The 14,044-nt window shown below is 34.1% G+C and overlaps 1 protein-coding gene across 2 annotated transcripts in view; it reads left to right on the forward strand.

Moving 5' to 3' along the window:
• Positions 1-8,512: 8,512 nt before the first annotated feature.
• The window catches only part of Prestin (solute carrier family 26 member prestin), a 53,713-nt gene continuing 48,181 nt past the window's right edge, over positions 8,513-14,044 (forward strand). For both annotated transcript variants that reach the window (XM_073078039.1, XM_073078038.1), the window contains exon 1: positions 8,513-8,704. The gene's annotated coding sequence lies outside the window, so the exon portion shown is untranslated. The remainder of the gene's footprint in view (positions 8,705-14,044) is intronic.

Consider the following 14,044-nt stretch of genomic DNA (forward strand, 5'->3'; position numbering starts at 1 on the left):
AGATAATCAATTATAAATATATATTGTTTAGTAAGTTTTGCTAATATGACGTGACGTAATAAGCCGCGATATTGTTGAAATGCGTCTGACAGTAGAATTGTTATAAGTAATAAAAAACCTTGGAAATTAAATTTGTATTTTTATTTTATTATTCAATATGGAAGTAGCTAACCAACTTAGTATAGAACAAAGGATCTATCTGAAGCCGATCACAGCAGCTTCGCCCCTTCCTTCTTTTTTTCGATGGGGAAGACCTTCGAAAAGTACCGGTGCCGTGGAAGCGGCATGGGGTTATGTGCGGTAAAAGTTTACCGCACTAAACGACAAATTCTGATTGCGATTTTATATTTAGTAGACAATTTGAAGGTGATAGAACCCTATGTGGTTCGACTCCGGGGGCACCACCACCACCACAGCTACTTTTGCCTCTTAATAGCAGTGCTACTATAGGTTTGAAGGGTGTGGTAAGGGACACATACTTTTCCGTTCTAGCTTAGTCCTCAGGGGTAGCGGCGCATCTGCGTCCCACCTTAGGTAGGAATACGTAATCCTATCTGGGGTTGATTACAGACGTCTATGGGAGGCAGTAGCCACTTACCAGGTGGACTACATGCTCGTCTACTACTCCTATATTATGAAAAAGACAAAACATTGGACAGATGGATTATTAATAACTGGCGTATGATGGTAACCGTATATAAATCAATCGCCATCATCTTTCCACCGCAATGCAGGACTGCTTCATGCTACAAAAATGTGTGGCAGTGGTACCTCCCCGGTCGAACTACCTATAACCGTCCTTCCATCTCTCATTACGTAAAATATCAAATTCAATTCGTCACATTTAAGCGTTATCTTAAATTTTAATGAATAATAAAAAATACTCTTTAAACAACGCCGTGATGGAAACACGACAGCTGTCTGAATGTGTACACTAGACTTACAAATGTAGAATGATATGTAATGATGGCCTTACGCATCATTTTTGGGTGATAAAAATTCTGTTGAAAAAAATGGTTGAGGAAAATTTACTTTTTACTAATTTGTCTTTCGAGTATGTAAATGAAACTGCTCAGGACATCCGGATAGTGCAAATAACATTTAACATTATAGAAGTAACAAAGAAGCATGCAGTCCACTTGGTAGCCACTGCACCTCATGGACATCTGTAATCATCCCCAGAAGAGATTAGATCCTAATCGAGGTCGATCACAGATGCGCCGCTACTCGGTCGAATGCCTCGAACAAGTGACTTCCTTAACACACCCTTGAAACCAAAACAGCATTGCTTAAAACTGTTATTAGAGCAGGAATTGTGCCTCCAGAATTGGATCAAGTTGAGTATAAAGGGTTGTACCTACGAAAAACAAATACGAACTTTGTCGTACTGGAACTGTAAGTTCAACGACATAGTATATATACCTACGAGTGTAAAATTTGGTACTTACATAATATAAAATGTAAGAAATTTGTTGAGTACCTTTGACCTACAAACTAGTAGAGTCCAAGACTCTTAAAATATCGAAACTAAATAACTTACTAAAGGAAAAATGCTACAATAGCAGTCTTGTTACCATTCGCCTAATAACAGACAAAACATCATTTTTGAGTGTGATAAAATTATATAATCCTTGCAGATAAGTCCTTCCTAAGGTCGGTCTCAGTCTCTCAGATACGTTGCTACCCCTGAGGACTTGGATAAGTACTTATGTCTCCCTTAAACCTTCAAAACAAAACAGCACAGTGCTTAATATTGCGCTCATTAGGCAAAAATACGTGTGACAGAGGTTTCTCCGGAGTTGAACCACACAGGCTTCTACCACCATAAACGTCTTAAAAAACGTCTATTTGTTAGTCAATCGATGTAAAAATAATATTTTCTTTACAACTCCATTGGCAAATTATTTAGCGTGTCCAACCAACAATGGATGTATGTTAATTATAATTACCGATGGTTAATTATAAGCGATTATCATGGCCATGGTCAGTTTATTTACCTAAAAAATCGGCGTAATTAATATTTACGTAGCCAATTTTAATTAAATATAAATTAAGTATACCTAAGCATTTAATTAAAATTAAAATATTTAATTAAGTATTATTTGTAGATTAACCTAAGTATGACCGAAATCATAATCTTAGTATATTGCGCAGTTTTATTATAATAATACTAGCTGACCCGGCAAACGTTGTGTGGCCATATAAATAAAAAAATGTTAAGCACGAACAACACCTAGGGGTATGAAAAATAGATACAAGCCGATTCTCAGACCTACTGAAGATGCATATAAAATATAAAATGTGGTGAAAATCGGTAAAGCCGTTTCGGAGGAGTACGGTAACTAACATTGTGACACGAGAATTTTATATATAAGATGTATCCCTACATTTATTTTTGGCACGTTTAACCATGCTACTCCGGTGGTAAACCCAATAATGAACGCCTGTATAATTGGGTTTAGCGTTTCAGTTTTTCTACTGTCGTAAGTTCAACAGTAGATACACTTCTTAATAGTACACTAGTATCTTTTTTAGAACTATCTTGCCTGACACGCTAACATATGACTAGATCAGAAATATTCAGTATAATTTTATCACTTAGTCCATCTGATGGTAAGTGATCACCGCCATCGATGGATATTCCAAATCTTTTTCATAATATAGGAGTAACAGACGAGCATGCAGTCCACCTAATGGGTAGGCTACTCCGCACATGGCCATCTGTAATTAACTCTGTACAAATTTTAAGTGTCTATCTGTTACGGTTCAGGACATAGAGCCCTGTAACAGACGGTCAGACAGCGAAGGCTTTGGGTATAGATCCCTAAAAATGTTTTAGACATAAGCACGGAGTGCGTCACCAAAAGCGGCAATGCACGAACAACTTCATATTACACAAAAGGTTTTAGCGTGGTTTTCTCTCTATCATAACTTCGTTATTGTTGATTTGTTATCTCTATCATAACTTCGTTATTGTGATTGATAATATCACGTAATTATGTAAGGTCACTCTCTCTGACGCTGGGAAATTTAATATATTAGGTAAATCTTCAAGTCAGATAATGCGTATCAACATCCTTCAGTTTGAATAAGGGACTGTTCACATTTTAAACTTATTGAAATTATAACAAAGATTTACTAATAATTAAAGTGAAATGGGGTGTACTTCCGTTTAGAACATACCTCCAATCGATCTGAATTTTTATACACATATGGATTTTGGCTCCCTAATTAAGAATATCATACTCAAAATACCCGCAAATTATATTTTCAATTGCTGAAAAATGATTTTTTAATGGTTTACCGCGTATATTGCAGCAAACATGAACGTTAGAGAAAAATGTTTCAAACAAAAGTTGTAGACGCTAAAAAGATCAACATTTTTTGTTCTGTATGTTTTCCGCATAAACCCAGTTGTTTGGGAGAAAAATGTGGTGCACTTCCGAAAACCCCCACGTCCGATCGATTTGAAACTTGGCTCGGACTTTCCTTTGGATGTTCGAAGACAACCCCTAAAGGGATTTTTGGCGCATACCCATAGTTACCGAGAAATTAAATTGTGAAAATTGCATTTTAGCACGCGCGTTATATTTATATAGTGCGGAGTTTTCTTTAGTCGGTAATGTAATTTTCCCTGTCCCAACCATACCTAGCCAATAATATAGTATTGCGTATAGCCTAGCCTATAGTGTTTCGTATTGAATTGGTTAGGTTAGGTTGGAACATATAAGACAATATAAAACTAAGCGAGCAGGGCGCGGCAGCGCCCTGCGAGCGGGTGGGTCCAATCCAGACCTTACCTTTATTCATGAGCACATTTATATCGTACTCAAAATACCCGCAAATAATATTTTCAAGGTCAAATTGCTCAAAAACAATTTTTTTGATGTTTTTTGCGCTTTTTGCGATAAATATGAACGTTAGAGAAAAACTTTCCAAACAAAAGTTGTAGACCGTAAAGAAATACATATTTTTGTTCTATATGTTTTTTGCGTGGACCCAGTTGTTTCAGAGAAATATAGCAGCAAAAAAAATCGTTTTTGAGCAATTTGACTTTGAAAATATTATTTGCGGTTATTTTGAGTACGATATTCTTCATCCGCGGGTCGAAATCCATAGGTGTACCAAAATTCAGATCGATCGGAGGTATGTTCTAAACGGAAGTTTATCCGTGAAATGAAATAGGACCTACATTTACCCCTTATACACCTTGGGGGTAACTTACATTTTTTACATAAGTATTATTTATTTTGAAATAAAATAAAAAATATTTTTGTATTAAAATTATATACTATCCAGTATTGTCCACCGGTGGGCCTGAATCTCCTCCTAAGTCCTCCACGCTGCCCAAATTCGAATACGTAGATCTTACACAACTATGGGAAGAGGGGATCACATTTTTTCGGTCAAAGCAAGTACCCACCTTATAATTAATTTGTAATACATAAGTACCTACATGAATTTAATCAATGGTGGGTATCTGCAGTTCGTACCCAGACAGTTGAAAAGGGCGAAATTCAGTAAAAAGATAAGAAATAAAAAAAATATGATTATTTTCTATTTGCTACTACTACTTACTCATAGTATTTTGAATCTATTACAATCTTCCGTATAGTTTGTGTTTTTTTTCCGCAAATTAATGTAGTAATTGAGCGTGTGTACCCAGCCTAATCAGTATATTTAAACACTATCAATGTAAATATAGATATTGAACACAAACAGTTTCCTACAAGCTTACTTACACAAGCAGTAATCATTGTAAATCATTTGTAAAGATACCAAAATGTAAGGAACAAATAATACATTATTTATACTACCTACTTGGTGGCCTATTTCATATGTCAATTATAAAAAAATACAAAAAAAACATATCATTAGTAACTTTATTTATATATAAAAAATTGTAATTTCATTATTTTTTTATGACTTCCGTGAATTTATAAATCCATCTACTTATTCAAAACACAAAATATCGTGTTAACAAAAAATCTTCTACAATAATAAAACGAAATAAAAAACCTACACAAAACCTGTCTAATAAAAGCCTTGAAGATTTGCGTAGATACTTACGTGCAATCACCCGTTGGCGTAATATTAGAACCTTCCTGAAAGAGATTATTTGCCAAAACTTTTCAAGATTCCCAAATTTTATGATTTACACATAATTTACATACAGTTATTTACGAGCGTATAACAGACTAGCTGACCCGGCAAACTTTATACCGCCTCAAAATCTATTTATCAAATATATTTCATATAAAATATAGCCTATGTTACTCGTGGTTAATGTAGCTTTCGAATGATGAAAGAATTTTTAAAATCGGTCCAGTAGTTTTTGAACCTATTCATTACAATCAAACAAAGAAACAAACAAAGTTTTCCTCTTTATAATATTAGTATAGATTATCGCCGTGGGATCGCAATGGTTCGACTACAAATTTAATTTCGACAACGACCTATAAATAATACCTAATGATTAATTAATCACCTGAGTAAGTAAAGCACGAAGTGTACGAACATGCAGTCCACCGAATAGTAAGTGGTCACTGCCGCCCATGGACATCTGTAGCAAACTCCATATAGTACAGTCGATCTATCTGAAGCCAACCACCATGCGTTGCCAGTTCTGAGAACTAATAATATTTGGTCGCCTTATTATTTAGTAAAGCATGCACACCCTACCACTAAATCGCTAGAACTGCTCTATACTAGAAATAGATGGTACATCTCTGGTTATCATCATCAACAACCCATTACTGTCCCACTGCTGGGCACGGGTATCCTCTCATAATGAGAAGGATTAGGCCATAGTCCACCGCGCTGGCCAAGTGCGTATTAGTAGACTTCACATACCTTGGATTTTTTTTATTTATCACTCGGGTATGCAGGTTTCCTCACGATGTTTTCCTTCATCGTTTAACAAGTGATAATTAATTTCTAATACGCACATAACTTTGAAAAATCAGAGGTGCGTACCTGGGATTTGAACCTCGGACCCCTCGATCGAGTGGCCGAGTTTCTTACTACTAGGCTATCACTGCTCAATCTCTGGTTATGCTTTGATTTAATTATTATGTAATACAAACTTACAATTGCTGTAAGATAATTTTACCAGATAATCTCTATAGTAGTAGCCTGAAATAGTTGGTACATCTGACGTCGGCCAATTATTATATTGGAACATAAAATTTATAATACTTATGCAATATATTTAACCATAACGTGCATTTTATATCTAAGTTTGATTGAGAGTAAACGTTCAAGGATTACTTAAATGTTAAACGAAGGGGCCTTTCGTACCGCCGTCACGAGTTGTAATATAGGAGCCCTAGCCCTAGGCATTGTGCAACTCCATCACTTAGTGCCAACAATGGCTGACCTACTTCGGTGAAATACTGCAATTTGTTCGATAAATCGACGTGAATTTTGTTGAAGTTGAGCAACTGATCTTTGTTTCCTAACGATTATTAATTAAAGTGTGTAAAATTTGTGTGTTATGTGTTTACGTTTTTACTTGATAAATTAAATAGTATTTACAAAAGCGTAGGGTAATAGTTTTGAGTGTATGTTTTATGTATGTCTATGTCTAATCCTTGGACACGCCCTATAGACCAGACGGCTTGACGGATTTGCATTATGAGATGTCATTGGATTCTTCTAAGTTGTAGTCATAGATATTCAGTAGAATAGTATACCTATGGTTGTAGTACTGACAAATCCTACATATTTCTCTTTTCAGTTAATTATTTTTAAGCATTCAGATTTTATTTATAATAATCAGTTATTAGTTAAATTTATTACATGTTTTTTAACTTATTCTTGATAATGAATTTCAATCTTATATAACCGTTTTTCTAAACTAACTAAACGGTTCTTTTAAAAACAATATCCTCACTTTACCAGACGATATTCTGCGTATTCAGTAATGTATTGAGGAGTACTGAACTCTGGTTGTGTAGTGATCTTGAACATAATCAAGGTTGGTAATGATACCTGTGTAATCCACACTTATACATGCGAAAGTAACCATTGGTTACGCTTTCACGACTAAACCACAGAATGAATATTATTTAAATATAATCTAGAGATAGTATAAGCCCAAAATAACAATTTATCAAGTAATTATTGAATAAGTAAGATGGCGTTAAGATGATATATGATTTTTTTGTCTGGTTGTGAACACGAATTTTTGATATTATACTTTAGGCGCACCATGAGGACAATTAGCAACAAGTGCGATATAATCCCTGAGAACTAAATTGGAACGCCTCCATTTCTCCCTTACCTCATCATTCAAACCGGAACACAGCGCTTAACACTGCTGTTATTAGCCAGAGGGATTTGTGGTATGGCGGTGTCTCTGGATTAGAATCACTTAGTTACCAATCACCTTCAATTGTACTAATTGTACCGTTTACACGAGGCATTCCAACTTAGTCCTCATAGCAATTTATATGTGACCGACCTTAGGTACGAGTAGACTTCACTGTCTTCAATCCTCTCTGTTCGGCTATGGCTACAGTAGCCAATTAGTTGTTAATTGCAATAGGTGGACTGCACGCTCGCTACTTCAATTGTATGTAGGTATACTTCCCACACACTAGTACGGTCTTACACCTCTATCGCATTCGATAGAGGTGTAAGACATAATTTAAAAAATAAGGTGCCAGTTCATTAACTTACACCTTATTTTTTAAGTTATGTTGATTTCTTTTTATTCATATATCAAAAAAAAAAACAAAGAAACTATTTACGCACTTGTTTAAAGCAAACAACAGTTCCTTTTCGTGTCACAAATATTAGAACATTCTGCTATATAATATTTGTCAGGAAAAAAAACCTGAATAAAATATAAACATCGTCTCATTAAAAATCCTTTCGATATTGTCCCTATTTCATTCTATTTAAAAAAAGAATTCTAATGCGACGCCATAGTTGTAAAAAACTATTAAAGAAAACGTTTGGCTGTTAAGTGTCATAAGACATTCTGAGAAGGTAGTTTAGAACCAGTTGAGGATAATTAAAAAGTTTGCAAGAAATTAGTTTGTGCCTCTGCCTGATCGTAGGGTAACTGAACTTAGGGCCTTTATGGCGTGCTTGGTCTAAGACATAAGAGGTGGCGTTCTAGCACTTATTAACCATAGTATTCGTCAACGCTTGTGATTAATAATGTTCTAACAAAGATAGATATATGGCAATTCTCCAAGTCCGCTCAAAGAATGCATCCAATGGTATAAACAAAAGATTCAAACTATATTATGTTTTTTTCAGTAACATTAATATTATTTACTTTAAAAACTATGTTAATAATTATACGTATTGTACTTGTTATAGTTCGTTCACAAATTCATAAAATATTATGAGTATTATGACAAAGCTACAAATAAAATATATTTGGAACACCAATAATAACATTATTCTATTCTAAATCGCCGTCGCTTGTGTGTTACGCCACAACTAATGATCCCACGGAATCGAATCGCGGGCGCCGTGTCTAGTGCAAGCTTCACGCGTCTTGGAAACACACGCAAACTTATTAAAATAATTACATTTACTCGTAACTATTAATTGTAACAACAATATATTTAATTTGTTTTATTAATGACCACTATTTATTATTATTAGTACTTATTATTAAAAATAATTATATTTCATCGTAAAAGTGATAGTTATTGAGTGAAAAGCGGCTTTATGCGAATCTTCGGTAAGTTATCATTGCTTTTACATAACAAACAACATATTTATGTCAATATTGTACTTCCTAGATATTCAAAGCGTATTCTTAATCCATATTGTATATTTTAATAATATTTATGTTTAACTATTGTCTTATTGTTTTTATACTCGTACCACCATCATAATAAGAAGTATTATAAGAAAATATTATAAAATTAAAAAGTAAAAAGAAAACTTAAACTTACTAAATATACTTAATCAAAAATATTAATTGTTATAAAAATACTATACTACATACAATAAAAATAAACATATCTATGTTTCTGAATCTAAAATTTACGTCAACATATTACATTTTATAAACGTATAATAATAATAAATCTTGTTCCTACCGCTGAATATTTTTTTCTTAACGATTTGAATGAATTTTTTATACAAACACAACGTATCGAATTGACTTATAATAAATTAATTAATGATTCCTAAACTCTAATAATTGGTACAGGTGGTACAGTTAAAAAATAATTTGGTCAACGAACTATCTACCTCTAATATAAACATGTATGTATTGTACGAGTATACAATGTTAGGACTTATGTATAGTCCTAAAGAATTATACATAAGTCATACGTAAAATCCTTAAGGATTAGTATGCCAATGTATGGAAAAAATATGTACTTCTTCAAAATTTTCCTTTTTCTTTAACTTGTCACATAACATTACTTCCCAGAATTTTATCCTTATAAGCAACACTATTAAATAGGGGAATAATATAGTATATGTATTTTTTCCAAAATGAACTTATTCGATTGCCGGCTGGGGAAAAAGATATTTAAAAAAAGTTATGATGCATGATGTTTTAGCTTTCATCATTTTTCGCTAATTCTTATAGTTTGGGATTTGGCCCTGAAGGCCCATTTGAAAAATTCAACCTGTATACATACGTAGTTACGCACAAATAAATACAAATATGGGATTGTAAGTAGCTAAATTTGAATTTGGAAGGGACAATTGCAGTGGATTAGTCAATATCGGCGAAAAAAGATCGAATTTTCTCTGATTTTTTTCACCCTATCCTAGGGTGGTCCGAAATAAATATCATTTATCAGTAAAATTTGCCAGCGACAAATATAATATGTGTTCTTTTTTCTATACTTGCTTAGACTATGGGAGGGGAGAGGCTACGAGAAACATTATAATTTATCATGTAATATAAATATTGAATTAACATTTCAAATGATTTATTGCCTACGTAGAATATCTAGCGAACAGCGATTTTTTTAACAAAAACGTGTGCTCTATACAATGTTACTTGACCTCGTAACAAAGTTGTTAGGTCAATGGCAAATCGGTAACATAATTCAAATTTGCAAATTAATTGTATGTATTTGATATGCACGATTTTCGTTAATTTTATATATAAAATTCTCATATCACAATGTTTGTTACCGTACTCCTCCGAAACGACTTTACCGATTTTCACCAAATTTTATATGCATATTCAGTAGGTCTGAGAATCGGCTACTATCTATTTTATATATCCCTAAGTGTTGTTCACCCTTAATTTTTTTAAATTTATATGGCAACACAACGTTTGTCGGGTCAGCTAGTAAATAAATAAATATTTACACTGATAAATTAGTAGGCCTGTGTAATCGTTATCTTGCCACAAATTAAGATATCAGCTCCAAAAGTATCCTATCTTTCAAGCTAGACCAACCATACACACAAAATTTCATTTTACAAAAGATGAACTAAAACATATTTTGTTATTGAAAGTGATTTCGATTGTCTACTTATGTGTGTATCTAATTATTTACTTATGTGCGTATTGTGTACCTATATTTAAGATATACCGTGAATCGTTTATAAAATTTAATTATTTTCAGTCCGGTTTACAAACCGACCCCCCCAGTTTAAAAAAAGAAATATTTTGCAACCCCCTTCCTCCGCACCCCGAACCACACATTGAACCAGTGATGTAAAGAGATCTATAAATTTTGATAAAATTCACGAAACCCAGAAATTATCAATTTGATCCAAACATTGGGAGACAACCATTATACGTGTTTATTATAACAGTACTGTTAACAGAGGTCGAATACCGGTACTTTTTAATGTTTAGGATTCGATCCCTTCATCCTGCATAACGACTGATTCGAACTTCTTAAGCAACTGACATGCCGTATGATTCGTGTTGTATTTGTGAAAAAATAGTATAGGTACCTACAACTCAGGTTAACAAAGTGTTGTTTAGTCCAATATTGAGTAATTAAGATATTCTTGAGGATGTTTCTTTTTGTTCCTATCCCCAACAATCCTATCGGAGGACGGCCACAGATTCACTGCTACCCCCTGAGTGCTAAGTTTGAATGCCTCGAATAAGTATGTCTCTGTTACCATAACCATGTAAGCAGAACACAGAAGCGCTTACCTCTGCCATTATTAGACAGAAACAAGTTTGGAGGCCGTGCCTCCAGAGCTGATCCACGTTCTACCACCTTAATTAGCTACTGTTCTATTATTTCATTTCATAAAAAATCGAAATTCAGAATTTTATCGTAAGCATTTTTGTATTTATGCACTGCACCGCTCCTATTGTTTTGATGGTAATCGTTTGCGTCAATTCCTTTTCAAGGATATAATTTAGTGACAAGTACTTAATAAATTACAATTATTCGTCAGCTGTCCGACACGACAACTTTTCTTAAATGACACCATAGATTAGTAAAGATTACTCACTCCTAACAAGAAAATTTGGTACAGCACTCAAAACTGGGTACAGTTTTGAGAATTGAAATAGTTGCGTAAAAAAGTTTTGCCACGTCTCCGTGCTAAAATGTCCCTAAAATATTTGAAATACTTATTTATTTATTACGTAAATTACGCAGTATTGGTTATTTATTCGTAAATGTTCTCTAAAAATGTTTTTATTTGTCAAGAATTCAAAAAAATAACTTACTAAAATAAGCCGTTTGCGGCTTCATTCAATTTCAAGGCGGCGAAGTATCTTTACTTATCTATGAATGACACAGACACATATTGTTAAATTGTTAAAACTTATTAATGTCTATTTCAATAATATTTTACTATAGAGTGCGCATACAAAATTATTGATACGTTTATCTATACTTCTATACTAATATTATAAAGTGGAAAACTTTGTTTGTTTGTTTGATTGTAATGAATAGGCTCAAAAACTACTGGACCGATTTTAAAAATTCTTTCACCATTCGAAAGCTACATTATCCACGAGTAACATAGGCTATATTTTATATGAAATATATTTGATAAATAGATTTTGAAGCGGGACAAAGTTTGCCGGGTCAGCTAGTGAATTAAATAATTAGACTAAAACTTTAATTAAATTTGCACACTCACGATTTGGAGGTCTCATGTTATGATCTAGAAGCCATCAGTTTTAAAATTTTTGACGAGATGTAACATTATGTCCTTGTCACTACGAGTAAACCGTACTACTTAGTGTAGTATAGCCTTATAGGAATTGTTTTCTGCTTTAAAGGATGGCCACATTTGAACTTTTGAAAATTAAGTGAGCGTTGTATAGTGTAGCTTCATCATCACCAACCCATTATTGTCCCACTGCTAGGCACGGGTCTACTCTCCCAGAATGAGAAGGATTAGGCCATAGTCCACCGCACTGGCCAAGTGCGAATTGGTAGACTTCACGTACCTTTGACATTTTTTTTTAATTCTCTCAGGTATGCAGGTTTCCTCACGATGTTTTCCTTCACCGTTTTAGCAAGTGATAATTAATTTCTAATACGCACATAATTTCGAAAAATCAGAGGTGGGATTTGAACCTCGGACCCCTCGATCGAGAGACCGAATTTCTTAACTAGGCTATCATTGTCTCTCTTAACCACTAGACTATCACTGCCTCATACTATACCTTACTTGAAATAATTTGAAGTTGGCTAGACTGCAGACTGCAAATAGAACTTCCATTAAATGAAAAACATAGACTTTAATTAAACTAAACATTAATAAGACTTTATATCACGGCGTGCGTAAATGGACGTTTTACGCACGCTTCGCGTGCGCAAAACCCCCATTTCCGACCCCGTAATATAAAATTTTATACAACACGCGGACGAAAAATGTTTTTCTGACTCGTGTGATTGCAGTCCTCGCCTGCGGCTCGGCCTGCAAACTCACACTTGTCAGAAAAAAATTTTTCGTCCTCGTATTGTAATGTACTATTAGTTGCTAATTTAGGTCACAACACAATTAGTTAGACGCAATTACATATTGTACACCGTTCTGAAGTATCAACCTTTCATTAAACGTCACAATTAAGGATTAATCTGTTTTGTACTTTGTATGTTATCTTCAGGGCTAAATCATTGAACAATTATCATTCAACATCAGCATATATTTGATATAAATATACTTAATATAGGATAATACATTCAAGCTATCCTTTTCTAGTTTTCTACGTATTACGATGGAAATTGAAAATCATGCTTTGTCAACTCATTAATCCTATCAACCTTTTGAAGGTGGTAGAACCCTTTGTGGTTCGACTCCGGCGGCACCACCGCCACACCTATTTCTACCTAATAACAGCAGTGTTAGGCGCTGCTGTGTTCCGGTTTAAAGGGTGTAGTAAGGGAGATATAATTTTCCGAGGCGTTCCAGCTTAGTCCTTAGGGGTAGCGGTGCATCTGTGGCCGACCTCAGGTAGGAATATCTAATTGTATCTGAGGTTAATTACAGATGCCCATGGGCGGCAGTAGCCACTTACCATCAGGTGGACTGCATACTCGTCTGCTACTCTTATATTATAACAAAAAGAAAAAACGAAGTCCGTCCGTAACGGACATCCGAAGTAATAAATACCCGAAACTGTGGTCAAAACTTTGCCCGAAACTTTAGATTTGTGTATCTATACTAATATTATAAAGAGGAAAACTTTGTTTGTTTGTTTGATTGTAATGAATAGGCTCAAAAACTACTGGACCGATTGTAAAAATTCTTTCACCATTCGAAAGCTACATTATCCACGAGTAACATAGGCTTATTTGATAAATAATTTTGAGGCGGTACAAAGTTTGCCGGGTCAGCTAGTAGTGTATATATGTGGTACTTTTGCACCACTATTTTTCAAAATATTTGTGGCGGTGTTTCGCAAACTGGGCAAATAATGCAAATATTTTGTTTTCATAGTAAGTACATAGATGTACTCGTAACAATTACGCATAACAATTAATCGCATTGTTTACTTTCTTGCAAATTCGATAATTGCCACGTAAGTATTACCTACTCGGCTATTATAATCGATACATTATATCATCGGTATTCGTTTCAACGATCTAAATAAATCTATTGAGATATAATTTGCCTA

The sequence above is a fragment of the Epargyreus clarus genome, unplaced genomic scaffold (genome assembly GCF_041222505.1).
Source record: "Epargyreus clarus isolate Ecla_fem2 unplaced genomic scaffold, WU_Ecla_fem_2.2 ptg000012l, whole genome shotgun sequence".
NCBI lineage: Eukaryota > Metazoa > Arthropoda > Insecta > Lepidoptera > Hesperiidae > Epargyreus > Epargyreus clarus.